Genomic DNA, 12,608 nt, shown 5'->3' on the forward strand with positions numbered 1-12,608 from the left:
AATGGATCTATAAATTTGAGACAGTGGGAGACTGATTTTTTTTTTAAGTCCAGACTTGGCTTTGAGTTTATTCATACATTATTATACCCATGTTCAGTTATTTTTTTAAAAAAAACAACAACAAAACAAAAACAACAATGACCAGATTCAAACATTTGAACATGGCTCAGAAAATTATGGTTTCATCTTTGGAGCAGGATATAGTATCTCATAGTAGGTCATTGTTCCCACTGCCACAGAGAGAAAAAGCCACACAAGCTACCAAAAAAAAAAAGATATAATTTAAATGATCAGAGATCTGTGAAAGCAATGAGGACTGGATCAACTCAAATTCCAGAAAAAGAAAACTATTTCTAGGTGGTCTGAAATATACATTCAGAGCTTCCATGGTTCTTTCATACTCAATGTACATTCTATAATAGCAGATATTGAAGTTAGTAGTTAAGGGTTTTAAAATAAGTATAGATTGTTCCCAACTTATGATAGTTTTAATTACGATTTTTGAACTCTATGATGGTACAAAAAGCAATATGCATTCAGTAGAAAACCTATTTCAAATTTTGAATTTTGATCTTTCCCTGGGCTAGCAAATTGTAGTATAATCCTCAATTGTGATGCTGGTCAGCAGCAGAAACATGATTTTGCCCAGCCATATGCTAACGTGAAGGTTCTGAGCAAGTTCAAAGTAGGCTAGATTAATCGACGATGTTCAGTAGGGTAAGTGTATTCCATTCAGTTTGATTGATAACATTTTCAACTTATGGAGGATTTATCATGATGTAACAAAGCTGAGGACAGGACATTGTGGACATTCCTTATTCATCGAGTTGCCAACGGTTGAAGCTGACTCAACAGCCCATATTACACACAAGCATCATTATAAGTCGATGAGAATATGAACAATTAATGTTCCCAAGAAGCTAAAGGAAAAGATGGACAGAAGAGATGAAGGTATACATAAATTCAACAGGTAATTTGAATCTATATTTTTAAAAAGCACCAAATAGACATTCTTGAAATTTAAAAGTATGTCTAAAATTAAAAGTTCAATACATTTAATTTCAGTTTAATAATAGTTAAGGTGATCTTGAGCCAAGTGTTTTTTCTGTGTTTAAACTGAGGTACAAGGAGGAAATAAAAAAATGAAAATAACGTAAAAACTGTAGAAGGCACATAGAGCATGTTAAAAGGTTTAAGGAGCGAGGTGTCCCAGACTACAAGGTATATATGATTGGCATCCCAGAAGGAGTAAAAAGAGAAAGTGGTCCATTTTTTTAAAGAACTAATGGGTGAGAATTTTTAAAAACTGATGAAGGACACATGAATTTTAAAAGCTCAGTGAAACCCAAACAAATTAAATATAAAACAAAACATACCCAGGCACATAATAGCCAAACTGCTGAAAACTGAAAGCAGGGAGACATTCTTAGTAGCATCCAGAGAGAAAAAGATGGGTACTTTCATAAGAGCACAATAAGAATGTTAGCTGACTTCTCAATAGGAATGAAGAAATCCAACAGACAATGTATTGAGGAGATAGGAGACACAGAGTACTGAAAGAATGTAAAATATCAAACAGAATTCTATATACCCAATGAAAGTATACTTCACACTGAAAAAAAAAATTTCAGGAGTCAAAATATAAAACTGTGGAATTTGTTATTACCAGGTGTGCACTACAGGAAATCAAAAAATTTATTTAGGGAAAAAAAAAATTCCAGATAAAAGCAAGGAAATGAAAGAAAAAATTGAAGAAGACTGGGAAGGATAAACATGTGAGCTAATATAATTTGACACCGATTCTTCAAAACAACAACAACAAACAATTGCAATATTTGGTAGATTTAAACATAAAACTAAAATTAATGACAAAATAGTGCTTTGCAAAGTAATAAAATTAAAAATTACGAGCAATATTGAGGAAGCAGTAAAAGTAATAGTCTGTTTTGAGTCAAGGCTGCATGTTGTAATCTCCAGGATAATCGTGAAAAACAGTAAAAGAATATGTTCACAAAACAGGTTCACAAAAGAAAAAAATGGAATAATAAAAGTATTTTATTAATCCAGTACACTGCGAGAAAGGATTAACAAAGGGGGGGGGGCAGAAAACTGGTGAGTCATGTAGCAAACAATAGAAAGGCAGATAGAAACTCAATTATTATCAATAGTTACATTAAATATGGATTATATTCTCTAAGTAAAAAACTAAAATGTCAGACTATATAACACAATGTGGATTCTCAAGTATATTTGTTTGTCTGTTTGAGCTACAAGAACTAGCAGAAAAGGTGTTATGAGTCTTAGCCTTAGAGGGTCTAGCTTCTGTCACATTTGATGTAGTTGATTATGATTACAAAGTTAGGAAGTGAAATATATTTACTCAAGTCCACGGAAATGATACCAATCTGAACCAGGTTTAGTAAATGTTTAAAAGTTCTGAGATGCCTGACTGCATTTCTTTAGAACTGAATCAAATGTATGGTTATGATATGTACACAGAGGAATCCGTCAAGAATTCAAAATTTTGGGTAAAACATGCTGTTTTCTGGGAAATTAAACTACAAGCATGTTTATTAAAGGAAAGTATGTTCATACCAACTCAAAAAAATTGGTTCCCACACCACCAACACACATCTAGGCCACAACCCCATCTCACACAGGAGCCATGTTGCAGGGCAAGTAAAAATGAAGCCACTTAGGCGTCTCCCTGTCTGTCTAGTTGGCAGAACCTTCTGCAGCTAGGATGAAATCTTCTCATCCTTTCAATTTTGACTTTAAACAAAAGATTGGAGAATTAAGGCTACAAACATTGTTGGGCATTAAATTAAAAGGAAAGCCCAGTTAGTGTCTCAGAGAAAAGTGAACTTTGTCATGTCCCTTCAACAACCTCTAGGTAGTAAAATGACCAGGGTACCAAATGAGGGGAAGCCCACCCCTTCTGAAAATGATGAATATGAGTTTAAGGAATTAAAAAGAACTGAAAAGGACATTTCCTCTCCCCCAGCAGCACCTCCATCCTAGAGCTCCCAGAAATTTTACAAAGCATCTGTTTTTCTGAGTTTGGCAAGGTGTGACTCCTTCCATGGCAATGATTGTGTCAGTAAGACTGGATTATTCTGGTTAATTAAGGCTGTTCGTTATCTGAGATCTGAGCATTGCCTCACACATAAATTATTTTATTGTATGCTAATTTCTTGAAAATCAGTAATCCCTGCAACATAAAACATACATGATTTCATCTTGATTTGGTTATTCAGAGAGCACATTAAAATCTTGGGGTGCCTCACAGATGTCATCTTAACAATAGTCATCTACAGGACCCAGGGGATAAATATGGTTAGTTAGGCTTTCAAATGCTTTAGATTAATTAACTCGGCATGAGTGTGGGTTAATCATAGTTTATTCAAATGTTATTTAGTACTTGTATGTGCCAGGTACTTCCACCTATATTGTTTCTTTTAAACCTCATTTTAAATCTTTTTGGTAGATTTTGTTATTTCAGTTTTGCCAAGCAGGTAACTGAAGCTACCAGGGTTACACACCATCTATTTAAGACCACACAGCTAGTATTAAGGACTTGAATCAGAGCTTTTTTAAAAAAAATTTTTTTATTGATTTTTAGAGAGAAACATCAATGTGAGAGCAAAACATCAATTGTCTGCCTCCTGCATTATTGAACCATAAATAACACAAGTAACAGTGACAATAATCTAGAAAGTGGTACTTCTACGCACGCATCTTTCCAGTCTCTGCCAAATGATTTCATTCCATGAATGGATTCCTTGGAAATTTTTGGAAAATAAAATCTGAAATGCCAAAATGAGTTTATCATCACTGTAGTGAGTTTACAAAATAATCATAATAATGATAATGATGAAGTGAATGAGGACAGGGCTTGAATTTAGGCATTCATACAGCAAGTAACTTTGCTTTGGAATTTTCTTGGTTCTTTTTAAATTTAAATGACCAGAAATTTATTTGGTGAGCAAGGCCAGGAAGCACACAAATGTGTTTTGGCTTCTGGGAGATGTGGGTGTTTGTGATCATGTGATTTTTGTTCCATTATGTGTGTGAGTGTGAGTGTCTGGATATTCAACAAGATCATCAATTTAGCCTCCTATGCCCACAGGCAGATTGCAATGATGGTTAAGGCAGAAGGCTGCTGGAAAAACAAACTAGAACTGCTAAAGGAAAGATGGCTCAAGGGTCAGCTTTTCCTGTAAAGGAGCAAGTGGATTTAGCATTCATGAAAATTTCCAGTGCTGTTTGTAGTCCAGAGGGACCTAGGGTGTTCTTTCAGCTTCCCTCTGCCACTTCCTGGCTCTAGAAGTGCCCTCGGACTCTGTCCTGGCGCAGCACTGTACCATGTCCAGGTCTGTGCCCTCTGTCCTCATCTGCTCTGCTCAGAGATGCCTCTTCTGTACTATTCCTACGGGTGCCTGCCAACTGCTGTGCCAGGAAACAGGCACCAGACAGAGTGGGTTCAAAGAGGTCGGCAAAGCAGAGGCCAGGGAAAGAGCCTATGCCCTTGAGGGCAGAGTGGAGGAGGAAGATGATAGGGGGCTGGTTGGAGACAGTAGATCTGAGCTCTTCAAAGGTGCCACACCCTCCTCCCATCTCCCACGGACCAACACCCACAAGGATACTGGCCTTTTCTGTGTTTTCCCAACTCTATCTAATCACACAGCCCCAAAGGTTCTCAGGGACCACCTAATTCAACCTTATTTTATTAATGGGGAAAATGGACTCAGAGAAGAGAAGGAAAAGTGAAATTCCTGTGGTTGTACTAAATTAGTTAAGGTCTGGGGATCAGGATGTGAGGGTCTAGTCCTTCAATATGCCAATATTTTCCTACATTATTCTGAAAAGACTGAATTATTTTGCCAAGAGGACTCCGACCCTACCTACTCACTGTCACTTCCACTCTCTACTTATTCTTAATTTTGCTGAGTTTGTAAGACCTCAGTGTCACTCAGTTCACCCCTTCATTGAACAAACATCACTTGTGAGCACCTCTATGCAACGAGTATGCTGACTCCTAGGACACAGGAGAGGACAAAGTCCCTTCTAGCAGTGGAGCATACTTTCACATGTGGCCAACATGTCAGAGGTTTTCTCTCCTGACTCTACTCATTCATGCATCCATTCATTTTATATATATTTCCTGAAAACCATTTGTGTTTTTAATTAATTTTTAATTTTAATTTGTATACTTTGATTTCCCTCTCCTCCCACTCAAACCTACCAATACTAAATAATTTAAGCAGTATTTGAAGTAACAATAAAGACCTTGATTTATTTGGTGAAAACCCAGCAATGATCCCAGGCCTCCTTTGCATGTTGAAGGAAAGAAGGCTACTGCATTTTCCCAGATTTTATGCCCAGACCAGCAGGGGGTACATGTTAAATTAGCTGCATGAGAAGCAAATATGAATATGTAAGAAGTGCCATGGACACCCAAGCCAGTGTGTGGTTGTCTGGCTGGTCACTGTCACAGCAGGTCACTAGTGACCTTTCCACCTATTGCTAGATATTCAAAGTCAGGCTGGGGCCCCCAGGATGGACAGAACTGTCAGAGAAGAATTCACAACCCCAAAGGCAAAAGCCAAGGCTCATTCTGAAATGAGAACTAACAAAGTGCCAACTTTCTTTTCTCTCATCTCAAACAGTGGACTAATTCCTAATTAAACCTTTATCCTCATAATGCTTACAATGGTTTAATATGGTTTGTCCTATTTCACTAGTGGTTTATCTGACTCTGTAATCTCTTTTTTTCATGTTAATATTATTTATTTTTTCCTTTGCCTTTTAGAAAACCAAAGAAATCTACCTTTCTATTTACTTAAGTTCTTTAAAAGGCCGGAATGAAACCTACTACAATTTAAAAGCAATCAAGGAAAGGTGTATATTGCAGTTTCACTAGTAGCTAAGAGTTTAGGTTATGGGGTCAGACAAGCCTGTATAAACTCAGTTTTAAAACAGTTTTAATTTAAAAGCAAACAAGAAAAGGTGTATATGACAGGTTAATTTCACTAGTAGCTAAGAGTTCAGGTTAAGGGGTCAGACAGGCCTGTATAAATTTAGTTTTAAAACAGTTTTATTTTTTTAAGTATATTTATTGATTTTTTACTGAGAGGAAGGGAGAGGGATAGAGAGTTAGAAACATCAATGAGAGAGAAGCATCGATCAGCTGCCTCCTGCACACCCCTTACTGGGGATGAGCCTGCAACCAAGGTACATGCCCTTGACCGGAATCGAATCTGGGACCCTTCAGTCCGCAGGCCGATGCTCTATCCAGTGAGCCAAACCAGCTAGGGCTTAAAACAGTTTTAAAACTGGTTTAAATTTTGGGTTATATTCTAAATTTCAGTCCTGACCCTTCCACTCATTAGCTGTGTGATTATGGGAGGAAATGTTCACCACCGTGATCAGTGGTCTTATTTTCTCATACATAATATGAAGATAATGGGTGGCCTGGATATATGTCACTTTTACTCATCCAGTGCATCAGTCAAGTGTCAGTCAGGAAGAGAGAGCCATTGTGAGCACTGTGGGAATTGTGGGTGTTATTAGGAATCAGACCTTGTGCAAATATAGGAGGAGCTGAGGCACTGATGGTGGTGTTGGAGGATTAGAGAATTGGTCACTAAGCTGTCTGAGTCAGTGGTGTGGTTGGACATGTCATAGCTTGTGGGAATCTGAGAAACCAGGCCCACACAGCAGCAGAAGTGGGACCACTAGGGGAAGCTTGAGGATAAGACTATGGAAATCACTGTCTGTGGGTCCATAGCTAAGTGCTTGGTGGTGGCCTGGGCTGCTGTCATCAGCAAGGCCAACAGTGGAGAAGATAAACTGGACAAATAGACAACAAGCTAGGTGACTCTGTGTCCATCCATGACTGTGTCTGGCGATGAAAATGTTTTGAGAGGAGGGACTTCTGTTTACCTCTCACCTCTCAAATCTCCCACACATTTCTCTTCTGGGTAACTCTAAACAGGAACCACACAGAAAGGGATTCTTGGAAACTTGGTGTCCAACCTTAGACAAATTGAATAATATGCCATATATTTTGCTCTTCTTCCATAACTGCAAATTTTCTTTGGAAACCAGCTCTATTACTCTCAGTTGGAGTCGGGTTCATTCTACTATTACCCCTTGCCCCTTCCAAGCCCCTAGGGATTAGAATGGGACTCAGCCCTGGCCAACTGAACATACACATTTATGGTCATTGATTGGCTTGGGAATGGACTCAATATTCAATCATAGCTAATGGGATTCTGTTCTGGAAAACTGTCAGAACCGTATGTGGATATGGTTACATAGTGATAGGACATAAATTATACCAGTGGCCACCATGAGGGAGCCTGTCTGAGAACAAGCTAACCCATGGAAAGCCATGCTTAGGGAAGAAGGGTGAGACTGAGCTCTATTTGCATCATTCAAATCACACAGACCCAGAAATTATTTCCATTTTTATCCCTTCTGTTTCTACTCCTTCATTTTGGTGTTTGCATGTTAAGAGACTGGTAGATGGTTTTTCCGTATGTTTTCTATTGGAACTGGGATTAGGTCTTCTGGGAAGAAATGACTTAGTAGAAACTAATCCCTGGCTCTCAAAAAATATGAGAAATTGAGATATAGGGAAGAGTAACCACCTGGCTAATCAGTGAAATCATATTTATAAAGTCCACAGGGTACATAGACTATAGCAGCTGTTCTCTATCTCCATTGGTTTGGCTAGGAAATGGGCTCAGGATACAACATGGGCTTTAGAGAAATCATTTGCAAGGAATTCTAGATAGTGAGCACAGTTTAATAGCATTAGATTAAAAAAAGGAAAGTTATTGAAATATCTTGTCTATAAAATGTCAGAAACTCCAGGACAACAACAGAGTAAAAGTCATGGAGATGACTTTTAGAATCTAGTCCAGTATAAAAATGCCACTTTTTCCAGGACAACCACTCTCTATGCATCTAGTGACATGAAGTAGTCATAGTTATTAGCAATGGAGAAACATAGGAGAGTTAGAATACTCACTTATTTTGCCTTCTAGCTGAGCATCAAGATTCATTCTCTCTCTCTAAAGCAGTTAGAGCTAGGTCTGCAAGCTCTTACTGCTTTAAACTCCTCTTCCAAGCAGATCTCATAAATGACATTTATTTTATGTTTATAGTAGATGTTCGAGCCTGTATTTATGTAGACTCCGTCTCAACTTTAAGCTGCACTCTCCAACGGGCTGCCTAGAGACCTCGCTTCCAAGAGCCTATTCCCGTGAGGGACTAAGAAATCTCCTGAGAAAAGACTCATCAAAATGAATGCACTGGAAATAAAAAGACTAGCCAAATAACCAAGTCCTGAATTTGCAGGAGAGAAATAACTTTAAGTCTAGCATAGCATCGCAGGGCAGAGCTGGCTTTTCTTAGCAGGAGCAGATGGAGTGCTCAGCAGAGGTGGCAGCACCCCCAAAGGCACTGGAAGTCCCCAGAAGTAATGGGAGTGCTTAGTGTATTCTCTGTGGGAGCTGATCAAACTTGTTGAAGATTACATGCTACGAGTTATAATTTGGGGGATGGCAGTGAGAATTTTGTGGTCAATATATGTGCATATCCTAAAGGCAAAATCTAGAGAAACATGGCTTGTACATATATGTATATATTTGACAATTCCTGTTTTATTTCTACAAATCCCATCTATTTCACCTCTTATTCTCCCATGGCTATGATCACCAGAAGATTTCTCCCAAGCATCAGCCAGGAATCACCTGAAGGTTCCATACCTCCTTGCTTCACACCCTACATCTTCACATCTTGGGATGCCTATGGCAATCCCTCAGCACTTCTCATACACAGACCCAACGAGCCAGATGGTTAACACTTGTGGAGTAACCCTTAAAAATGGGAAATGGGAATCAATGTACAGATTTTTTTTATTCTCCCACTCCCCACAGGGACAGTTCTAAAATGTATATTATAAAGCTTCTTAGTCCGCAGGTCAAGTACCTAGTCATTTCTAGTGGTTACCAACCCAATGATGCATTTAGGATAGACTCTTTCCCTGCCCAGGTCATTTCCCCTGTCCCTTACACTTGAACCCTAGGAACACATTCCTAAATAAACTACTCACACAGCTGCCTTATCTCAGATTCTGTTTTAGGGGGATCTACAGTAAGAATTTGTCCTTTGGAGGTAGGTATTGTTCTTATTCTACAAAGCTCTTTAAAACTGGGCCTTAAAGACATATTACCATATATAGATATTTTTGATGTTCTCTCCTTTTTTCTATCATCTTCTCTGGGCTCTGTCTGACCTCAATCATCCAGAGTCCCAGTATTCTTTTTGAAGTATTTCAGTCGTGTTTTAAATAGTTCAACTTGTTACAGCAATTGGGAACCAGGAATGTACTCAGGAATAAAGAAAAAAATTTAGCTAATATATATCATGGAATATTATGCCTAAGTAAAAAAAAAATGTATAAGTGACAAAGGAGAATTAATAAATTACAATCCCCCCCTAGTAATTTAGAGTTGAAATTAGTGCTTCTCTCCTCATGTAAGTTATTCTTGCAAATAAGGAATCTGAAGACTCAGGCATTGAACTTCCTAACCAAGTGCTCATTTTTTGAGAATATACAAGAATCTGAAGGGTATGGATGTAGCCATGGGCTTTTTCATAGTGCCTCTGTTGATGACAATGAGTTTGATAAAAATAAGAGTCAAGCAAAAGAGGATATTGATTTGTTGGCTTATAGAATATTAAAGTTAGAAATCTAACCTCCTAATAAAGCAGGTATCTGTCAGGGGTGCATCTCTGGTTTTAAAAAAATATCCACCTGGTTCAGAGAAATAATTAACTTCATGCTAGACAGTGGTTGGCAAACTCATTAGTCAACAGAGCCAAATATCAACAGTACAACAATTGAAATTTCTATTGAGAGCCAAATTTTTTAAATTTAAACTATATAGGTAGGTACATTGTTATTAACTTAATTAGGGTACTCCTAAGGCTTAGGAAGAGCCACACTCAAGGGGCCAAAGAGCCGCATATGGCTCGCGAGCCGCAGTTTGCCAACTTTGGTAGCAGCTAGTAGAATCCTAGATGAATTGGGTTCATTAAATCAGACCTTCTTCTCGCTACTCATCCCTACCATATTTATCTTGCTTCTTGTCTGCTCTGCTCTTCCTGGTTGGTGACCCTCTCATGACACACCTGGCTCTTGGTCCTTCTACGTCATTCCCGGGTTTACTGCCTGCATTCCTTTTCTTGGCACTGGACTTCTTAGGGCTGCTATCCCAGTAACAGGCGCCACTCGGGCTGGCTCAGCTCCCGGGCCTCACTCCCTCCCTGGCCCAGACATTGGAAGGACCAGAGAGGACAAACTCTCCCTGCAGTGTCCCTATTGGTGGCCACAGAGCCCCTATCTAAGCCTCACTGGTGAAGGGAGCACACTGCTTCACAAGACAGCTTTGTGCTCTGTTATATTTCTTTGTTTAGAAATCGTTCCTTCCATTGCTTGAGAATCTGCATCGGTGTAGCTTTTGTGCACTGATCCCTGGCCTACCCAAATGGCAGAGGGTCTTTGTGACTTTAAACCTCATTCTGGCTAAGTTTAGCCTTAGAAAGCAATGCAGCCTGCTTCATGTGAAAATTGTTCTGATCGTTGAAGACATTTCTCAGACATCCCTATTATTCACTTTCAAGACTAATATCACATCCCTGAGCCCAATAAGCATTTCTCATATGATAAAGACTCTAAGCTCTACACTGTCCTATCCTCCCTGCCCTGTGCTCCATTGCTGTCTCTCTCCAAAGATACTATACCCAGAGACGAATACTTCCCTCAAGAGAGGGTCTGCTCAGGGCAGTCACAGTGAGGTTATGACATTTGGATCACCTTGAATTTGTGGGTTAAATAAACTCAGAGGTCCTAATCCCATGAACTAAATCCCAATTAGATCTCTTGCCATAAATTATTTTTGAAACAAGGTAAGCAGTAAGTAAATACACAAATGAATATAAAAGTAAATGTTTTAAATGTGCTCAATATTTTCAGTCCTATTTTGAACCATGCTATACACTTCACGAGGACACTTTATGTGATTGAATTATAAATATTATGATGTCACATTTCATAAGTCCCCACGGTGTCACTGCCAGTCTATTCATTACAAGGAACCCCAAAGCCTTCATGTTTCTAAACATCTGAATTCTAATCCCAATAGGGGACCCAGAATAAGGGAAAATAAGGATCACTTCAGGTTCCTGATTATAATTAAAATCCTGATTTTTATGGAAAGGAATGAATCTTCCCCTCAAAATAGTTTCTTGTGATAATAAGGAATAAGTTGGAAATTTATTTGGAATTTTAGTGAAAAGAACTTTATTTTGTTTGAAATGAAGGTTGGTTCCTTTTTGTTTTAGTTATTTGTGAATTTGAGTGTAATAAAGTTTAACAAAAATTATGAAAAAAATCTTATTAAACTAATTTGTCACACTCATTTCAAGTGTTGCCTTTTCTAACAAAATTGTGAAATAGAATTGAACAGCAGTATTATTGGACATCTACCAGTAGAAAGGCACAAAATTAGGTATGATGTCAATGGTTAAAGGGCTCTGTGCTTAATCTCAAGGAATGTGCATCTTATTAGAGGGGACACATATAAATGGTATGAGGTGCTTCAATGGCTTTGATTTGATCATAAAGAGCTATGAGAGCATTTTCAGAAGGAATAAAAACCCGCAATGTTCAAATGAGTGTTAGGAGAAGGAAAAGGAACTACAAAGAAAAGATGACATCTAATTTGGCCCTAAAGGGGTGAGTAGAATTTAAATATGGAACATTAGGTTCATATGGGATTACAATGTGCTTTCTTATGTAGAGTAGCCTTCTGAGAGCCCCATAAAGTTCTCCTTTCTCTGACCATCCCATGTTAGGCAGCACATCAGTTTGGCCTCATTCAGTTGAGGAGTAGATTAACAACAAACCAGAACCAATCCAAAGGAGAGAGGACTGTGCACATGCCTGCCTGCCCAGTCTCTGTTATGAATTCTAAGTCACACCAGACCTACATTTAATTCTTCATGGGGATCAGAAATGAATTAATGTAAAAATCCTAGGAAGTCAGGATTTCAGGCCAAGGACTAAAAAGCAAAAGAACATAGCTATGGGGAGAAACAAAGGAAATCTACCTTTGACAGATGGTGATGACTCATTCCTCAGTCTTATTGAAAGTATAGACTTCTTCCTGATACAGCACAGATGGTCTTGTGCTTACATGAAATTCAGGCATGTGTGGGTATAGTGGCAGTTGATTTCCATGGGGGATTTTGTTTCTGGTTGAAAGGAAAGAGGGAAATGTATTCAAGCCTCAGATGGTGAATGAAGAAGAAGAGATGGTGCCTGGAACACTACCTTGTCTCATGGACTGTGACAAGCAAGATGAGAGGCAAGTCTAAGGAAGCTGTCACCATAAAGGGCTCAGTGAGTGCCCTTTATATGGAAATGTGTGACAAAGAACTGGAAAGTGCATCATTGCACTACCTTGACTGAGAACTTAAGGTGATGGTTCCCTTCACATAAACGTTGGCATTAACATGGAAGTCAACTTTGG

Source organism: Myotis daubentonii, chromosome 7 (assembly GCF_963259705.1).
Source record: "Myotis daubentonii chromosome 7, mMyoDau2.1, whole genome shotgun sequence".
In the NCBI taxonomy this organism is placed as follows: Eukaryota; Metazoa; Chordata; class Mammalia; order Chiroptera; family Vespertilionidae; genus Myotis; species Myotis daubentonii.